This window comes from Sphaerodactylus townsendi, linkage group LG12 (genome assembly GCF_021028975.2).
Source record: "Sphaerodactylus townsendi isolate TG3544 linkage group LG12, MPM_Stown_v2.3, whole genome shotgun sequence".
In the NCBI taxonomy this organism is placed as follows: domain Eukaryota; kingdom Metazoa; phylum Chordata; class Lepidosauria; order Squamata; family Sphaerodactylidae; genus Sphaerodactylus; species Sphaerodactylus townsendi.
Genome location: NC_059436.1, coordinates 52,944,548 through 52,962,926, shown reverse-complemented (window position 1 = coordinate 52,962,926; position 18,379 = coordinate 52,944,548).

Sequence of the window (18,379 nt, the reverse complement as noted above, 5' to 3'; positions counted from 1 at the left end):
TAACAAACACCCCCCCTTTTCCTCTCCCCACAACAAACACCTTGCAGGCGGGGCAGAGACTGCCTCCCTAGCCGGCCTATGGACTTCTCCTGTGCTGGCCGGCGCCCGTCTGCTGGGGAGAAGGCTTGAGACTGAGAGCAATGGCAAGGACTTAATGGAGAATAAGGCACTGCACTCTGGGTGAGAGGGAGGGGAGGCGGAGCTCCCCAGTCCTCCTCCTGGGAGCCCAGTGGTATTTCTCCCTCGCCCTCTGGACACTCAGGGCCATCATAGAGAGTGGGCGGGGCTACGTCAGGCTTCCTTAATTCTTGCAGCAGCTGGCTTCCTCAATGCCAGGCTTGCTGGGGCTTGCAAAATCAGTCTGTATGGGGGGATGATTTGGCACCCCCCACGTGACTGCAATGGATGCGCCCGGGGACATGGGGTACCCCTTGTCCCTAGGCAAATATGCCACTGCCTCTGAGCGGACCCAATTAGTAACCTCCTCTCGGCACACACAAAGAATTAGTAACCCACTATCGGGAACCGGTGAGAACCGGTTGGATCCCACCTCTGCTCGTACCTCTTTTAATTTGGAATTTTTCTGTTAAATCATTGTTTACTTTTAGTTGTGCGACTTGTTTCAAATATATGTTACTAATGCCTTTAAGGAAGTTTCCCTTTATACCTGAGTATTCTAATGATGCAATCAGGAAATCCCAATTCAAACTATCAAAAGCTTTCTCTGCATCAAGGCTAATTGTAGCCATTGGTAATTGGGGATTCAGATTTAAGATTTCTATGATGCTTAATCAGAGGTGGGATCCAGCAGGTTCTCACTGGTTCCCGAGAGTAGGTTACTAATTATTTGCGTGTGCCGAGAGAGGGTTACTAATTGGGGATTTTGCCACGTGATTTTTGCCTTAGTTACGCCCCTCCTCTCAGCAGTAGCGCGCAGAACTTCAGGCAGTCTAGCAGGAGGTGCACCGGCGTGCATGGCAACCTGCGCCTGCGTGCATTCGTTTCCCGCCCAAGGACCGGCGCAGCGACTGCGTCCTTGCCACAGCCCCGCCCAGGAATGCCCCACCCCCGGAATGCCCAGCCACGCCCCCGTTGTGCCCCACCCTGCCCCATTGGCGCTACGCCACAGTTTGAATCCCATCACCATGGGAACCTGTTACTAAAATTTGTGGATCCCACCACTGTAGCTTAATAGTGGTAGGTCTTGACTGGTTAGATTGGTGGTGTCATAGAGGGATGCTTGTGAATGAGCCATTGATAACTGCACACCTTCTCTTCTCTTATGGATTAGAATCTTTACGATACAAACATGCCCGCGCACACACACACAAACAAACAAGCAGTTTTTAAAGTTATTCTTACTTTAGGAGACAGCCTTCTCTTGAGCTCCCCTTTCTCCTATGCTCTCCGGCACAGAGCTGTTGATCTAACTCATGTTTGCATGACTGGGGGTATTTGCATGACTGGTGGGGGAGCGTATTTTCATACGCATTAGCTCAAGTGGTAAAGGAGTCTGCCGTGGGTGTGAACTCTCACGTCTCTCTGTTTTCCAGGTGGTGGGGGCACAGGGAGAGAAAAGCCCATCTTCTTAATTCATGGGGATCTTTAGCCAAATCCTTCCAGGTCTTTATTACTTATTTCCTTAAAACATGTGCATACTGCCTCTCAGAGGCAGCCTCTTCAAAAACCTGCTCACAAAGTGAAGAAAAATCATAGAAATATAAAATAATTAAAAATTAAACCATTAAAAACAGCAAATAGAAACCCAGGCTAGAAGAAATTTGTAAAGCCAATTTAAAAAGCCATCTCTTAGTTAAAAGTCTGGGGGAAAAGAAATGTTTTAGCCTGGCATCTAAGAGGGTGGGGTAGGCTACTGGCAGGACTTCCCACAATTGAGGGGCTATCACCAAAAAACATCTGTCTCTGCCAGTGGCGTACCTGGGCAAACTGGAGCCCTGGGCAAAACCTGAGTTTGATGCCCCCACCCAACAACAACCTTTATTAGGCATTGAAAGAATAAAAGAAAGAAAGAAAACAAGCATTGGCAGGAAGGGGGTGGATTTAAAAGGAGAATCTGGGGAAATTTAGGGTGTGCCTGCTGTCAGGGGTGCAATTATTAAGACAGCAGCACCAAAATTTCAGAGTATCTTCATGAGCCCCTACTGATGATACCACCCATGTTTGGTGAAGTTTGGTTCAGGGGGTTCAAAGTTATGGACCCTCAAAGGTGTAGCCCCCATCTCCTATTAGCTCCAGTTGGAAACAATGGGGGATGGGGACACTCCCTATGGGAGTCCATAACTTTGGACTCCCTAAACCAAACCTTACCAAACCTGGGTGATATCATCAGGATAGTCTCCTGAAAAATCCCTGAAATGTTGGTGCTGCTAGCCTAAAAACTGCGCCTCCTACAGGCCAAAAACAGAAAAAAACACTGAAAATTCAAAAACCCACCTGCATTTTTGGTGCCCCCCACAAGGTGGCACCCTGGGCAACTGCCCACTTTGCCCAATGGGAGGAACGCCTCTGGTCTCTGCTTTGTAGGTGGGGACATAGAGAGCAGGGCTTGTGCTGATGATCTTACTGGATAGGTGGTCTTCAAGTTGCCCAGCCCCAAGCAGTTTAGAGCCTTAAAGGTAATAACCAGCACTTTAAATTGTGCCCAGAAAGAGTTAAGGAGCCAGGGCAAATTACTCAGGGTGATACCATCCCTAACAGCCTGACCACCACGTTTGGGATCAGCTGACATTTCTGGATAAGAGCCCCGTCTAAAACTCCACTTCTCTTAACTACTACATCATGCTGGCGGTGCAGGGAATTGAACCAGGGGCCTTATGTATCCCAAGTATGTGCTCTGCCATTGAGCCACGACTGCCCTCCCCAATTTTTGAGCAGCTTCTTTGATCTCCAGCCACTCTTTCCCTTCTCCCATTCTCTGTTATCTCTGCCTCATCACAGGCCAGCTAGAAATGGCGCTACTATAATAAGAACATAAGAATTACCCTGCTGGATCAAACCAGAGTCCATCTAGTCCAGCACTCTGCTATTCGCAGTGGCCCACCACGTGCCTTTGGGAGCTCACATGCAGGAGGTGAAAGCACGGGCCTTCTGCTGCTGCTGCTGCTGCTCCCGAGCACCTGGTCTGCTAAGGCATTTGCAATCTCAGATCAAGGAGGATCAAGATTGGTAGCCAGAGATCGACTTCTCCTCCATAAATCTGTCCAAGCCCTTTTTAAAGCTATCCAGGTGAGTGGCCATCACCACCTGCTGTGGCAGCATATTCCAAACACCACTCACACGTTGCGTGAAGAAGTGTTTCCTTTTATTAGTCCTAATTCTTCCCCCCAGCATTTTCAGTGAATGCCCCCTGGTTCTAGTATTGTGAGAAAGAGAGAAAAATGTCTCTCTGTCAACATTTTCTACCCCATGCATAATTTTATAGACTTCAATCATATCCCCCCTCAGACGTCTCCTCTCCAAACTAAAGAGTCCCAATGTAGCTTAATACTGATGTTTTGCCAGATATATTTTTTCAAATACCTCTTCATAAGGATTAAAAAAATCTGTTGGGAGCCCCAGCTTAATGCCAGGCGCCCAAATCTGCTGGGAAATTCCACCTCAAGGCAGATGAAAAAGGCCAGGAACGGCCGAGCTGGCCATATCCTGGTTGGTGGTTGTTTTTTTGACACAGATTGACCAGCCAAGAGAAAACAGAGTTTTGGGGCTGCCTTCTGTGTGGCAGCCTCTGTTGCTATGCAAACGGCACACTGCCTGTGGTACCAACCGGAGAGCCTCTCCGAAATGGAAGAAAGCTGCAATCGTCAAGTGTTCTTGCTCAGTTTTTCCATAGCCGGGGAGCCAGAGGGAGTGTGCGGCTGGCAGTCGGCCTCCGAGCACACAAAGGGACTTTCTTCCAGGCGGTTCCATTGGATGGTGCCGCTTTAAGGGAAGTCCCGCAGTCTACCCCTGACTGGCAAGGGGGGCTGCAGATGCCGGTTCCAAGACGTCATGGACTTTGGCAATGGACTCTTGTGTGCCTTCAAGAAGAACCACTGCGGCATGATGGGAGCCCGTTCAGGAGAGGCTGAACAGCAATGCAGTCTGCACCAATCACATGTCGTGGTAGGAGGGATCATTCTAGGTCGCCCAGTAGGCATCTTGCAGGGCATGACTGCAGCCAGATTTTTAGGGGGGGGGGTTCAGGGAGGGCGATGCCACGCCCCCACCTGCCTCTGGAGGCGTGGCCACGCCTCCCCAAGCCCCACCCCCAGCCTAAGTGCTTATAAAAGCAGCTCTCTGAGGCAAGGGATGGCAGACTCCCGTGACCCGCCTGCCCCGCCTCCCCCACTGGCTGGGCTCCCAGCTGGCAGCTGGCAGTCCCTTCTCTCTCCCCTCCAGGCAGAGGGGTAGATAGGGAAAATGGAGCTCAGTGCAAAATGTGAGGTTTGTGCACCCCCCCCCCTCCCATGGGCGACTGCTGTGATGCTGGAATCCACCCCCAAACAGCATCACTTTCAATGGTGTTTCAACTAGGGAGCCCAGATTCTCCTTTTAAATCCACCTAAAAGGGAGAATCTGAGGTCCCCAGTTAAACAACATTGAAAGTGATGCTGTTTTGGGGTGGATTATCCCCCACCCTGAAACAACATCACTTTCAATGTTTAAACTGGGGACCTCCGATTCTCCCTTTAAATCCATGCCAAAGAGGGGTGGATTTAAAAAGAGAAGCTGGGAAAATTTGAGGGGGTGCCTGCTGTCAGGGGTACAATTGTTAAGCTAGCAGCACCAAACTTTCAGGGTATCTTTGGAAGACTCTCCTGATGATACCACCCAGGTATGGTGAAGTTTGGTTCAGGGGGTCCAAAATTATGAACTCTCAAATGTGTAGCCCCCATCTCCTGTTAGCTCCCATTGGAAACAATGGGGGATGGAGGCACTCACTTTGGGAGTCTATAACTTTGTACCCCCTGGACCAACCTTCACCAAACTGGGGTGGTATCAGCAGCAGACTATCCTGATGATACCACCTAGGTTTAGTGAAGTTTGATTCAGGGGGGTCCAAAGATATGGACCCTCAAATGGGTAGACCCATCTACTATTGGAAACAATGGGGGATGGGGCACCTCTTTGAAGAGTCCACTTTGAACCCAGGTAAACTAACGCAAGTATCCTCAGGAGTGTCACCTGACGATAGCCTGAAATTCTGGTGCCACTAGCCTAAAAACTGCGCTACGGTGCAAAACAAAAAAAACCAATTGAAGAAATACAAAACCACACAAAACCCAGGGGGAGGTGGAGCTTCCCGGACAGCATGCAGTGGGGGGGTCTGTACCCCAGAACCCCCCTTTACCTATGTCCTTGCCTGCAGCACTCACTCTTGCCACCCCTGCCACTTCTGCCACCCCCACTGCTTCTGCTGCCACCTCCCAGTTCTTCCCCTGCCCCCTCTGTTCCTCCTGCTATTTTTGCCACTCCCTCCACTTCTACTGCCCCCTGCTGCTCCTGCCACCCTGGTCACTTCTGCTGCCCTGCCAATTCTGTTGCCCCCCCCCACTGTTTCTACCACCCTTGCCATTTCTGCCATTCGCCCACTGCTTCTAAGCCCCCCCCCCCCCGGCCCCAAATTGGTATTTGCCTCAGGCACTATTTTCAGCAGGTATGTCACTGGGTGAGACTGGGCCACGGGCGGGGAGAAAGGCAGGAAGGGTTACCCCCATCGGTGGGCAACTTTAACTCATCAGGTTTTCTGGTGCTCCTTCATTCAATGCTATTACCCTGTTTCCCCGAATATAAGACATCCCCTGAAAATAAGACCTAGTGGAGGTTTTGCTGAAGTGCGAAATATAAGGCATCCCCCGAAAGTAAGACGTAGCAACGTTTTTGTTTGGAAGCATGCCCGACGAACAGAACACAGAAAAAACAAACATCCCCTGAAATTAAGACATAGCGCATCTTTGGGAGCAAAAATTAATATAAGACACTGTCTTATTTTCGGGGAAACACGGTACGTTATATTTGACTGCATCTAATCACTGACACTCAGTACTGGACCAAGGGCACAAAACAGTCTTTTATCACTCTGTCTGGGACTGTAAATGCTAAAGAGAATTTGTACTTTTCCACTGAGCTGTTGACTTATAATGTGGGCAGTTGAAAGACTAGGGTTTCTTTTTTCCAGGACTAGTATTGTGGAGGGATTTGTTTACATGGGTAGCTAACATTAAAGTAAAATCAAATCTGTTTGTCTTTAATTTTTTTTTACAAAAACACATTTCATATACTGTTAGTATGCAATATTCCTCCTCCACACTGTGTGTTGTGAATGAGTAATTCCTGAACGATGTGCCGGGGCACAGGGCCAAATGACACCTACAGATTTTTAATGAGTTGGGTCTGGGTTCCCAGGACCCAACTTAGTCTCCCTGCAGCCCCATAGCAGCTGCCAGGGATGGTCTTTAAAAATAAAGGAGAGCCCAAATGGGCTCAGAACCCTGCCAGGGGGGTGGGGGAGAAAGCCTCCTGACTCCCCCCCCCCCACCAGCTGATTTCCTGCGTCAAAACACTGCTGTATGTTTATGCTGTTAAAAACCCCAATGTGTAGTTTGGCCCATAGTGGCATATTGTGGGAGGCATGCAAACAGCCTACAAGTGCAGTTCTTAGAAACTCAAAGTATGCCTTCGCAAAGCAGAGGCTGCCCATTGTGCCTCTGCATGATCTCATGTTCTGACCTTCACAAACGTGTGCAAAAAGACAGGAGGCGGGTCTTTGTCATTCTTGCTCTTGGACACTCACAACTTATCTGAGCATAAAAGCAAAAGGTGCCTTTATGTTCGTTTAAAGAGAAAAAAATGTGCCTCAGTTTTGTGTTATCCAGTTTTATCCAGTTTTGGGAAAATAAACCTTTTTAGTATCTGTGGAAGGGAGTTTTTGTGTGTTGTGTAGCAAGTAGACAACTAGCTTCACGCTTCAAAATATAGGAAATATATATAGCCACAGAAGGCCCTTGCTTTCACATCCTGCATGTGAGCTCCCAAAGGCACCTGGTGGGTCACTGCGAGTAGCAGAGAGCTGGACTAGATTGACTCTGGTCTGATCCAGCTGGCTTGTTCTTATGTTCTTATGTTCTTAGGAGCCAGTGGAGGTCTGGCGCATCTGCAGGTACTCAGCCAGGCTCTGTAACCGAATAAACAAGCTCCGCATGGGGATTATACGTTTGCAAGCAAATCGAAGCCAGGCAGCACCTCCTGGGCCTTCAGGGCCCCCTCGCAGGGATCAGGGCCAGTGTTTTCTCCCAAGGGCAAGGTGTATAGGACAGAGCACTAATAAAAAGGAACCTTTATCACGGAAGGTGCCTGAGCCAAGAACCTGTTGCCAGTATCGCTTTGGGCTCGGCTGTAAATTTTCCTTTATGGCCCTTTCAGTCTAATTGCTAATGGAGATTTACAGCCTGCAGAGGGAGGGGCTCGCCGGCTCCCTCTCACGGGGGCTATTTTTAGCCCTGGCCACTGGCACTCCTGCAAGGGTGGGGCTGTCTGCTCCTGGTCAGGGTTCAGGCAGAGTCTGGCAGTGGGCAGGACTCGGGGCAAACGTGCAGGGCCTCATGCAGGGCAGGCGCCACAAGACGGGGCATTTGGGCATCTCGTGGGGGCACAGGGCCAAGAAACAGCCGGCTGCACCCATCAGTGTGTGGCTCTTATTGTGCACAAAGTCCCAGGGAGGTTTGGCGGAGGATGGGATGTGCCCAGAGGTGGAATCCAGCAGGTTCTCACCCGTTCCCGAGAGTCGGTTACTAATTATTTGTGTGTGCCGAGAGGGGGTCACTAATTGGGTCCGCTTTTCCATCTCAACGCTCTCGCCTTCCCCTCTCTTCTTCTTTCTTGTAGCCCGGAGCTTGCCAGCTAATAAGAGGAGGGACCCTTTAACTACTGTGGGGTCCAGGGGACTCTTTACTTGCTTGGTAGGCTATTTATTTTGGCACACAAGTTCCTTGTTTTAGGAAAGTATCCTTCTTTTGATTTCTAGAAACAAAATTAAGTATTTGAAAGTATTAAGTATTTGACAGGCAGTCAATTAGAGAAGTAGTTGTTTCTGTTGCCAGTAGACGATAGGACTTGCTATAATGAGTTTAAATGATGGACAGAAAGATACCAGCTGGAAATTAGGAACTTTTTTTTACAGTAAGAGTTTTTTACAGTAACAGAGAAATTATTAATGCCCCGCCCCCAGAGTGCCTGGCCACGCCCCCATCGTGCCCCGCCCAGTCTCATTGGCGCTACGCCACTGTTTGAATCCCACCACCATGGGAACCTGTTACTAACATTTTTGGATCTCACCACTGGATGTGCCCTTCATGATCCCTACCTCTCCTGTTTTGAGAGACCTTATTTCTGGGCACAGGCACTTTTTCCCACAGGGATTCCGACTTCCCAACATGGTACCCACCACGTGTTTTTAGGAAGTGGGTGGGGCTAGTAGGGCTTTTGCCCAGGAAAGCTTCTAATTGGCCACTGGAGATTTGATTGGCTGTGTAGATTTTAAAGAGTTCCTTTGGCAGCGGCTGGCTCCACAGCCCAAGGAACATCCGTGCATGACTGAAGTCAAGCTGTGTGTACGGAAGGAACTATTTTTAAACAATATGTTTGTTTTAAAGGGCATCATATGAAGAAGAAGAAGAAGAAGAAGAAGAAGAAGAAGAAGAAGAAGAAGAAGAAGAAGAAGAAGAAGAAGAAGAAGAGGAGGAGGAGGAGGAGGAGGAGTTTGGATTTATATCCCCCCTTTCTCTCCTGTAGGAGACTCAAAGGGGCTGACAATCTCCTTGCCCTTCCCCCTCTGCTCAAACTTACCCTGGCTGAGGTAGATTGGGAGCTGAGAGAGCTCCGAGAAGCTGCAGACTCTTCCAAGGTCACCCAGCTGGTGTATGGGAGTGTACCTGAGGCTGATCTGGAATGTCCCCAGATAAGCCTCCACAGCTCCAGAGTGGCAGAGCTAGGGAATCAAACCAGGGACTCCTCCAGATTGAATACACGAGCTCATCTTTAACCACCTACCTCATTTTCTGCTCCTAAATGGAGCTTCTGCCTTAAATGGAGCTTCTGCCTTAAATGTTGGAGAGCTATATATGACCCTACTCCCTGATGTGTTGTGGTTGGTTCTGCTTCCTGGGTCAGCCATTTTGTAGGTGGCTCCACCTTCTGGGGAAGCCATTTTGTAGTTGCACCCTCTGAACTGGGTCAAAGTTCCAAAGATGCCCGTCAGCTCAAAAAGGTTGGCGAATCCTGGTCTTCAGACTCCTGCCTCTCGTAAGAAGCATCCATTACCTTTTCACCAGGGAGGAATGGAGCTGTGCCCATGCCGCCACCCACCCCAAAATATTGCCAGTCTCAACCAAGCTTTTTTTTTGGGGGGGGGGGGGTTGGATTTCTCCAATGGTTCACCTTAGTAGGAACCTCCACAGGTGCCTCCCAGTTTGGCTTCCAGTGCAATCGGACAAAGACCCAACGGATCTTCATTAGCTTTGTGGCCATCACACACGAAGTCATTTAGCGAGCTGGTATCAACATAAGGTTGCCGAATGAGGTGTGGGAAGTTCATGGAGATTTTGGGGGTGGAGCTTGGGGACCTTGTGGGGGACCTTATGGGGTTCAATGCCACCGAGTCCTCTTTGCAAAGCAGCCATTTTCTCCAGGAGAACCGGTCCATCTACTTTAAAGGTTACTTTTGATTCCAGGAGATTGCCTGACCCCACCTGCAGTTGGCAATTCCCTTGCATGCCACCGCTCCCCCTCCCTCCCTTCCCTCTCCCGCCGCTAGGGTGGGTGGGTTATATTCAGCTGCTGGGCCCCCTCTCTCCCCTCCCTTGCATGCCACCCCTCCCTCTCCCCTCCCTCACTTCTCTTCCCTTGCATGCCACCCCCTCCCTCCCCTCTCCCTCCGCTAGGGTGGGTGGGTGGGTCATGGTTAATGTGGTGAAATGGGAAAGGAACAGTAGCAGCAAATCAATTGCAGAGGTCAGCAGTACGTGCTCATGGAAACCAAAGCCTGGTAATGTGCGGTGTCATTTATGTGTGTGACTGCATTTCTGGGGGGGGGGGAATGGAAAGGCACCCCTCCCACACATCTAGGTCACGCTCCTTTGCCTGGGAGTAAGTTTGGTTGGTGACAATGGGTGTTGCTTCTGAGTAAACCCTCTGAGGGGTGCGACTCAGCCATTCAAAGTATGTCACCGTTGCTTTACCGAGCTTACTCCTGAGTAACGCGTGCCTCGGAGGCAACCTGGTTTTGTGACCTGCACCTTCAGTATTCAGGGAATCTAGGCTGGCTGGCCCCTCCCTCCTCTCCCTTGCATGCCACCCCTCCCCCTCCCTCCCTTCCCTCTCCCTCCGCAAGGGTGGGTAGGTCATATCCAGATGCTGGGCCCCCTACCTCCCCTCCTGTTACCTGCGTGTGAGGGGGGAACCCCAGCTGACATCTCACACGACAACGTGTGTATGTGTTTCACTTCCACGGGAGTTATTACCTATGTACTGTTTTCACTGCTCATATCTGGCCATCTAAGCGAACATTCTAAGGGAATACCATGCTGCACGAACATTCTAAGGGTGACAGTTACACACAGCCAGTTTCATGTCCTTCACCATGGAGTGCCAGGAAAAAGACGTTTTACCTGGGCCAGGTGTGAAATTTCAGATATGTGAATGTCTAAAAACGCTCTTGCCTGGCTGACTACAGTGGCTGGGAATTTTCAGAGGAGTTGGCCCAGCAGTTCCTGAGCTAGACCATCAGGAACAAAGTCATGGTTTGCTTTTTATGTACATAGAGTTATTAAATTTTAATTGGACCGTTTTAGTTGTAGAATTAATTTATCATAAATTCTGGGCCGTTGCTCGGCTTTCCAATTTTACAGGTTTACGTACGCCCAGACACTTTTCTTGTATTGTTGCTGATTTGTAAAATGCCCCTAAGCTGGTTCTGGGAGGGGCAATTAACAAAGTTGATAAATAGAGTTCAGCCTCCAAAGCATCCATTTTCTACGGCAGGGGTCTGCAACCTGCGGCTCCGGAGCCGCATGCGGCTCTTTCAGCCTTATAATGCGGCTCCGCGTGGCTTGGCAGTCGGAGGGTAGTGTGGGCTTGTCCCTCCAGCCCTCCAGAGCAGCGCTGGAAGGAAAGGTGAGTGGAGGGGCTGAACCAGAGGCTCTCCAGCTCGGTAGAGCTTTGGGGCCGTGGAAAACGGGTCCAAATGGCTCTTTGGGTTGTAAAGCTTGCTGACCCCTGTTCTACGGGGAAACTAACCTCTCTCATCTGAAATTGGTTCTAATTCTGGGAGGTCTCCTGGAGCCCCACTGCCTGTCTACTTTGAGCAGAGCCCTGCGGGCCAAAGAGCTGCAAAAGAAAGTCCATTTGTGCATTATTCACACAGGGGGACATTCATTTCTTAGCGGTGCAACAAAAGGCCACAAATGTTCACAGTCCACCAGCCCTTCAAATGTTGCAGTTTAGGTTTGGAGGTCAAAATTAAACCTTGAGGTTCAACATCTGAATTTTGGAACCCAACTGCAAACATCAACAGAGTTCTGCAGGGAATCATTGCCGTGATGCCGTCTCTTCGTCTTGCTGTAAAATATCTGGATGTTAAATGCCGAGCCCATCTGAACGTATGACCACCCAGGGAACACGTGGAGAACATCCAGAGAAGAGAACCCTGATGGAAATGTTCTTCATGCTGGGGGTGTGTGTGTGTAAATGGTGGAGGTGGCAGCTTTAAAGTTCAGCAGAAACCTGAAAAAGTGCAGAGAAGGGCAACGAGGATGATTGAGGGACTGGAGCACCTTCCTTATGAGGAGAGGCTGCAGCGTTTGGGACTCTTTAGTTTGGAGAGGAGACGTCTGAGGGGGGATGTGATTGAAGTCTATAAAATTATGCATGGGGTAGAAAATGTTGACAGAGAGAAATTTTTCTCTCTTTCTCACAATACTAGAACCACGGGGCATACATTGAAAGTGCTGTGGGAGGGGGGGAATTAGGACTAATAAAAAGAAACACTTCTTCATGCAATGTGCGGTTGGTGTTTGGAATATGCTGCCACAGGAGGTGGTGATGGCCACTAACCTGGATAGCTTTAAAAGGGGCTTGGACAGATTTATGGAGGAGAAGTCGATTTATGGCTACCAATCTTGATCCTCCTTGATCTCACATTGCAAATGCCTTAGCAGACCAGGTGCTCGGGAGCAGGAGCAGCAGCAGAAGGCCATTGCTTTCACCTCCTGCATGTGAGCTCCCAAAGGCACCTGGTGGGCCACTGCGAGTAGCAGAGTGCTGGACTAGATGGACTCTGGTCTGATCCAGCTGGCTTGTTCTTATGTTCTTATGTTGTTCTTATATTCTTAACCTTTCCCAAGATCCTGTGGCCAGTTATGCTCCGGAAGGGATTGCACACACGCTCTGCCTCCCGACCAGGACATTCTGAACCATCCGGCTGTACAAGAGTGAAATCCAGCAATCTGTACAAATCATATTAGCCAGGCAGCCCTGCCTGGAGCCGAGAGGTGAGAAAGTCAAAAGGTGAAGCTAGGTGTCAGCTGGAGTGGATGGCCCTGCTCCGTGAAGGTCTTTGGCACAAGGGCGCCTCTGACATGTTCCTTGTCCACCTGTCGAACTGCAAAGCGGGAGAGACACTAAAGGAGGACAGCTGCAACTCTAACCGCCCCTCCCCCCTGCCCCCACCTGGATTTTGTTTTGTTTTTGGTGCCATCAAGTCACAGCTAACTTGGCGACTTCATGGGGTTTTCAAGGCAGGAGACACTGGAAGGTTTGCTGCTGCCTGCCTCCCTGATATTCCTTGGAGATTGCTTGTCCAAATACTAAGACAAACACTAATACCAAAGGCAAACTCCAGTTCATATGTAACAACTCCGTGTGTGTGTGTGTGTGTGTGTGTTAATGCGTCGCGTCGCGTGCACTTGCGCTTGTATGTATAGCCTGCGATAACCCTCAGCATTGTGGAGTTCTGTGGGGGCTAGAACTTGTGGAATGAGTTTGCAACAACAGATTTTTTTAAAAACAAAATGGTTTTGCACTTTCTTAACAAATAACATATAACATTAACATTAGTAACATCATCTCAAGGTCCTGTTCAGGTTGCATTTTCAAGTCCTTCTATTTACAGTCTACTGATACTGCCAGGTCCAATTCTTCTTTGCAAGGGGGTTGGCTCCTGAAGACTCCAAGGGCTTGGTGAACAGGATTCAACATGACGAAGGTTTCCAGGAGAACTCTCACCCATTACAACCACAAAAAGAAACCCTTAACAAGGTGTTAAGGGCTTATACAACCAAGGTCCGAGTCTGGTAGCCTTGTCTCCTCCAACTACATGAGCTCTGCAGCCTTCTCCTGCTTTCGGTCTCCACCCCTTTCTGGGTCAACCCATTCTGAGCATGGGGGTTACACATGCATGCACATTTGGACTGCGTTGTTTTCCAAAAGATCAGGCAGAAGCAGATTTGGGAAACAGAAGAGGAAGAGGAGGAGGAGTTTGGATTTATACCTCACCGTTCTCTCCTGCAAGGAGACTCAAGGTGGCTTACAAGCTCTTTTTCCCTTCCTCTCCCAGCAACAGACACCTTGTGATGTAGGTGGGGCTGAGAGAGTCCTGAAAGAACTGTGACTAGCCCAAGGTCACCCAGCAGGAATGTAGGAGTGTGGAAACCAAGGACGTAGGTAAGGGGAGGGGGTTCTCGGGTTCAACCCCCTCCCCCATTACATGTCCGAAGTATTTTTGATGTATTTTTGATGTTTTTTCGGCTTTTGGGCTGCAGGGGGCGCATTTTTAGGCTAGCAGCACCAAAATTTCAGGGATTTTTTTTGGGAGACTCTCCTGATGATACCACCCAGGTTTGATGGGGTTTGGTTCAGGGGTTCCAAAGTTATGGACTCCCAAAAGGGCCACCCCATCCCCCATTGTTTCCAATGGGAGCTAATAGGAGATGGGGGCTACACTTTTTAGGGTCTATAACTTTGGGCTCCCTGAGCCAAACTTCACCAAACCTGGGAGTGTGAGTATCCTCAGGAGAATCTTCAAACCTACCACTGAAAGTTTGGTGCTGCTAGGCTCTTAACGAATGTACCCCTGACAGCAGACCCCAAATTTTCACCTTTAGATTCTCTTTTTGGAAATCTGCACCCCCTTTGCAGCATGGATTTAAAGAAGGAGAATCTCGAGCCACCTCAGATTTAAAAGCAATTGAAAGTGATGCTGTTTCAGGGTGGGGGGGAATCCACCACCAAACAGCATCACTTTCAATATTATTTTATCTGGGGACCCCAGATTCTCCCTTTAAGGTGGATTTAAAAGGAGAATCTGGGCGCCCTAATTTAAACACCATTGAAAGTGATGCTATTTGGGGGTAGATTCCAGCATCACAGTGGCCACCAATGGGGGGGCCCCGCAAAACTCAGATTTTGCACCAGGTACCATTTTCCCTAGCTACGCCTCTGCCCGGAGGGGAGGGCAGAAGGGACTGCTGGCCACCGGCTGAGAGTCCAGCTGGGGGAGGGGAGGGGCAGCCGGGGCAGTGGAGTCTGCCATCCCTGGTGTCAGCGAGCTGCTTTTATAAGCACTGAGGCCAGGGGCAGGGCCTGGGGAGGTTTGGCCCCGCCCCCAACCCCGCATAAAAAATCTATACCTACGTCACTGGTGGAAACACATCTGGTTCACCTGATAAGCCTCTGCCACTCAGGTGGAGGAGAGGAGAATCAATCCAGTACTCCAGATTAGAATCCACTTGTTCTTAACCACTACACCAGCCTGGCAGATTAACCATGAGGAACGATGAAGAACACCTGATTTGAGCACAATTTGATGTGGAGGCTCCTCCAGAAAATGTGTGCATGGATAGGATTCAGCTAAAGTCTCCTGCAGAGGGAAAAGAATTTGTATGCTCATAGGATCACTTATGTTGGCAGAGTGCTAGTTATGCAGAGAAGGCAGACTCACTGATCAAAGATAAAATTAAATGTTTATTAGACAACTACATTATAGGTAGGAAAGACTAAGAGACAATGAACGCCTCTAGCTGCCTTGCTGATTAAAGGGGGAAGGAGAGAAGAGGAAGTGACTTCTGAGAAGAAGGCAATTGCCTGAGGATGTCAATCTAAGGACAGACAAGAGACGCCATCAGAGGGTTAGGAAAGGTCTCTAACCTCATTCCTGGGTCTTTTTCTCATTCCTGTGCATGCTAGACGTTGCTACTTCCAGCAACTTGTCCAGAGGTGGGATCCAGCAGGTTGTCGCAGGTTCCCGAGAGTAGGTTACTACTTATTGGTGTGTGCCGAGAGGGGGTTACTCATTGGTGATTTTGCCACATGATTTTTGCCTTAGTTACACCCCTCCTCTCAGCAGTAGCGCGCAGAACTTGAAGCAGTCTAGCAGGAGGTGCACCGGCGTGCGTGGCAGCCTGCGCCTGTGTGCATTCGTTTCCCGCCCAAGGACCAGCGCAGCGGCTGTGTCCTTGCCACAGCCCTGCCCAGGAATGCCCCGCCCCTGGAATGCCTGGTCACGCCTCTGTCGTGCCCCGCCCAGCCCCATTGGCGCTACGCCACAGTTTGAATCCCACCACCATGGGAACCTGTTAATAAAATTTTTGGATCCCACCACTGAACTTGTCCCTGTACCTGCTCTCGAGCGGACATTTTCACTACCCTATCTTAATGGGGACCCTTTCAACTCTCTGCCTAAAAGCTTCAAGTAAACAGAATGGGGAAAAGTGGCAGGTGGAAATGTATATCCCACTGGAACCAATGAAGATAAATCAGAATGGAAAAATCTTCTTTGATCTATTTATTTAGGGAATGCACAATCTGCTTTCCTGTAGCAAAAAAACTAGCCGAAGTGGCTAACAGCACAATAACAGTCTTTTAAAAAACCACCCTTATCAGGAAACCCAGTCATGTGGACTTTCTGCTCCAGGCTCAGAGGCCCGAGCGGTTCTTGCAAAGTGCTACAAATGGGCCAGACTTGCATTTCCGCACAGAGTCCACCTCTTTTCAGGCTGGCATTGGAGACAACCGTTTTCTGCCCTTCCATATTCAATTCAATTCAAAAACCTTTATTAGGCATCAAGAGAAAATACAGATAAAACTGTGCAGTAGTATGATCCAGAGTTTAACGGAGTAAAACAACTGCTCATAGTTCATACAGTACAAACTTCAAGAAAATAAGTGAATAAAAGGAGAGCCAGAGACTTATTTTACAATATCGAGCAGGAACTTGGCCACCATTTTCAACTGCCTGGGATCCTCATTGTTCCAGAGGTGGTTCAATTTGGGATATAGCCCTTCCATATATTCTCACCTTCGTTTCACTCTCCTTGTAGATCACAGGTGTCAAACTCGCGGCCCTCCAGATGTTATGGACTACAGTTCCCCATCACTCCAGATGTTATGGACTACATGTTCCCCTCATGATAAGCCAGCTTAACATGCTGGCGGGGATGATGAACAAGTCCGCTGGAGAGGCCGTGAATTTAACACCTATCGATAGATGCATACAGAGAAGAAACACACAGCCAGAAAGGAAAGCCTTTGCATTGCTGTTGCTCCAGGCTTGTTCTTGGCCTACCAGCTAACCCAGCCAAGGTGCCATAAAATACCCTGACAAGAAATCAATTGCAGAAGCAAGCAAAGGACTTAAATCAAAGGGCCTTGTTCTGGGGATCGGCTCGAGTGCCTTCCAGCAGCAGTGCAGATGAGGAGTTCAGATGGACGACCACCAAGACCCACCAAATTTGCCCTCACTGTCTTTTGCTGTCCGGCTCTCGGCCTTCCTCTCTGGAGGGATTTGCCCCTGCTGTTTGCCGGGGATGGGGCGGTATAGAAATTGAATAAATAAATAAATAAATGTTTGGGGGCTGTCTTGCTGGGGCAATCTTGCACTAAATATCTTATTGACCCAGCCTATTAAACGTCAACAGCTAACAAGCTTAGGGGACCATAGTTTTCCAGGATATAGGGTCCCGGGGGAGAGGAGGGGCAGCTGAAGGAGCGGGGAGGGGAGCAGATAAAGATGGCCGATGGGGCGAGGATGGAGAGGAGCAGGAAAAGGGGGCTTTTAAAGTAGGGAAATAGTACGGAGGTGGAAAGAAGACACACCCCACAAATTTGTTTGGTTCATGGTGGATCTGACCAGTGATGGGATCCAACAATTTTAGTAATAGGTTCCCATGGTGGTAGGATTCAAACTGTGGTGTAGCGCCAATGGGGCTGGGCAGGGCACGACACGGCAGTGGTCGAGGAGCATTCCAGGAGCGGGAGCATTGCTGAAGTGAGGGCTGTGGCAAGGCCTTGGCCGCTCGCATGTGCCCACTTGAAGCGGGAAACGAATGCACACAGGCGCAGGCTGCCACGCACGCTGGTGCGCCTCCTGCTAGACTGCTTCCAGTTCTGCGCGCTACTGCTGAGAGGAGGGGCGTAACTAAGGCAAAAATCATGTGGCAAAATCACCAATTAGTAACCCCCTCTCGGCACACACAAATAATTAGTAACCTATTCTCGGGAACCTGTGAGAACCTGCTGGATCCCACCTCTGGATCTGACACTCTGCGTGTTACAACTGATCTCCAAACTACCGAAAACGACAGCTCTGGAGATGGGCTCTGTGCCATCACGTCTTTGAGCTCCCACCCTTCTCCAAGTATTGGGGTGAGAGCTGGCAGCCCCAATCGCAAGGTCGCCTCAGCCATCCACAAGGAAAGGTTAGGAGGTGGCCTTCCCTCTCCCCCTTCCCTCCCCCCCCCATTTTTTTTGTAAGTGGCGTTTTATCTGCTGTCCCTTGGGGAGCCTGAGCTCTCTAGCCAATGAAATTATATCTGTTGTTTTAAGCGGGGGAGAAAACTTCCCCTGATCATTATTGAGATTTATGGCTTCCCTTGAGCTTAATTGTCTTTAGGAGCCTTGGATGGTCTTAACAGTTCACATTGGTGGTGCTAAGAAGGATGATCATTGCTTGAACAGGCCCTCCTGGGGGGGGCGGGGGGGGGAGAGATTGTTTGCCACTCACTGACAAGCTGGGAGGGAGCGTGAAGTCCTTCCACCCCCCCAAAATGGAAAAGGGGCCACCTGCTCTGGGCCAGTAGTGGCCGAGGGTTGCCAACTCCAGGTTGCGGATTTCCTGGAGATTTAGGCGGGGTGGGTTTTGGCAAGGACGGGGTTTGGGGAAGGGAGGGGCCTCAGCAAGATATAATGCCACAGAGGTCACTGTCCAAAGCAGCCATTTTCTCCGTGGGAACGGCTTTCTATAGCCTGGAGATCAGTTGTAATTTTGGGAGAAACCCAGGGCCTTTCCCCACTTACCTTAAGCCCCGCACTACTTGAGGAGAGTAGCGCG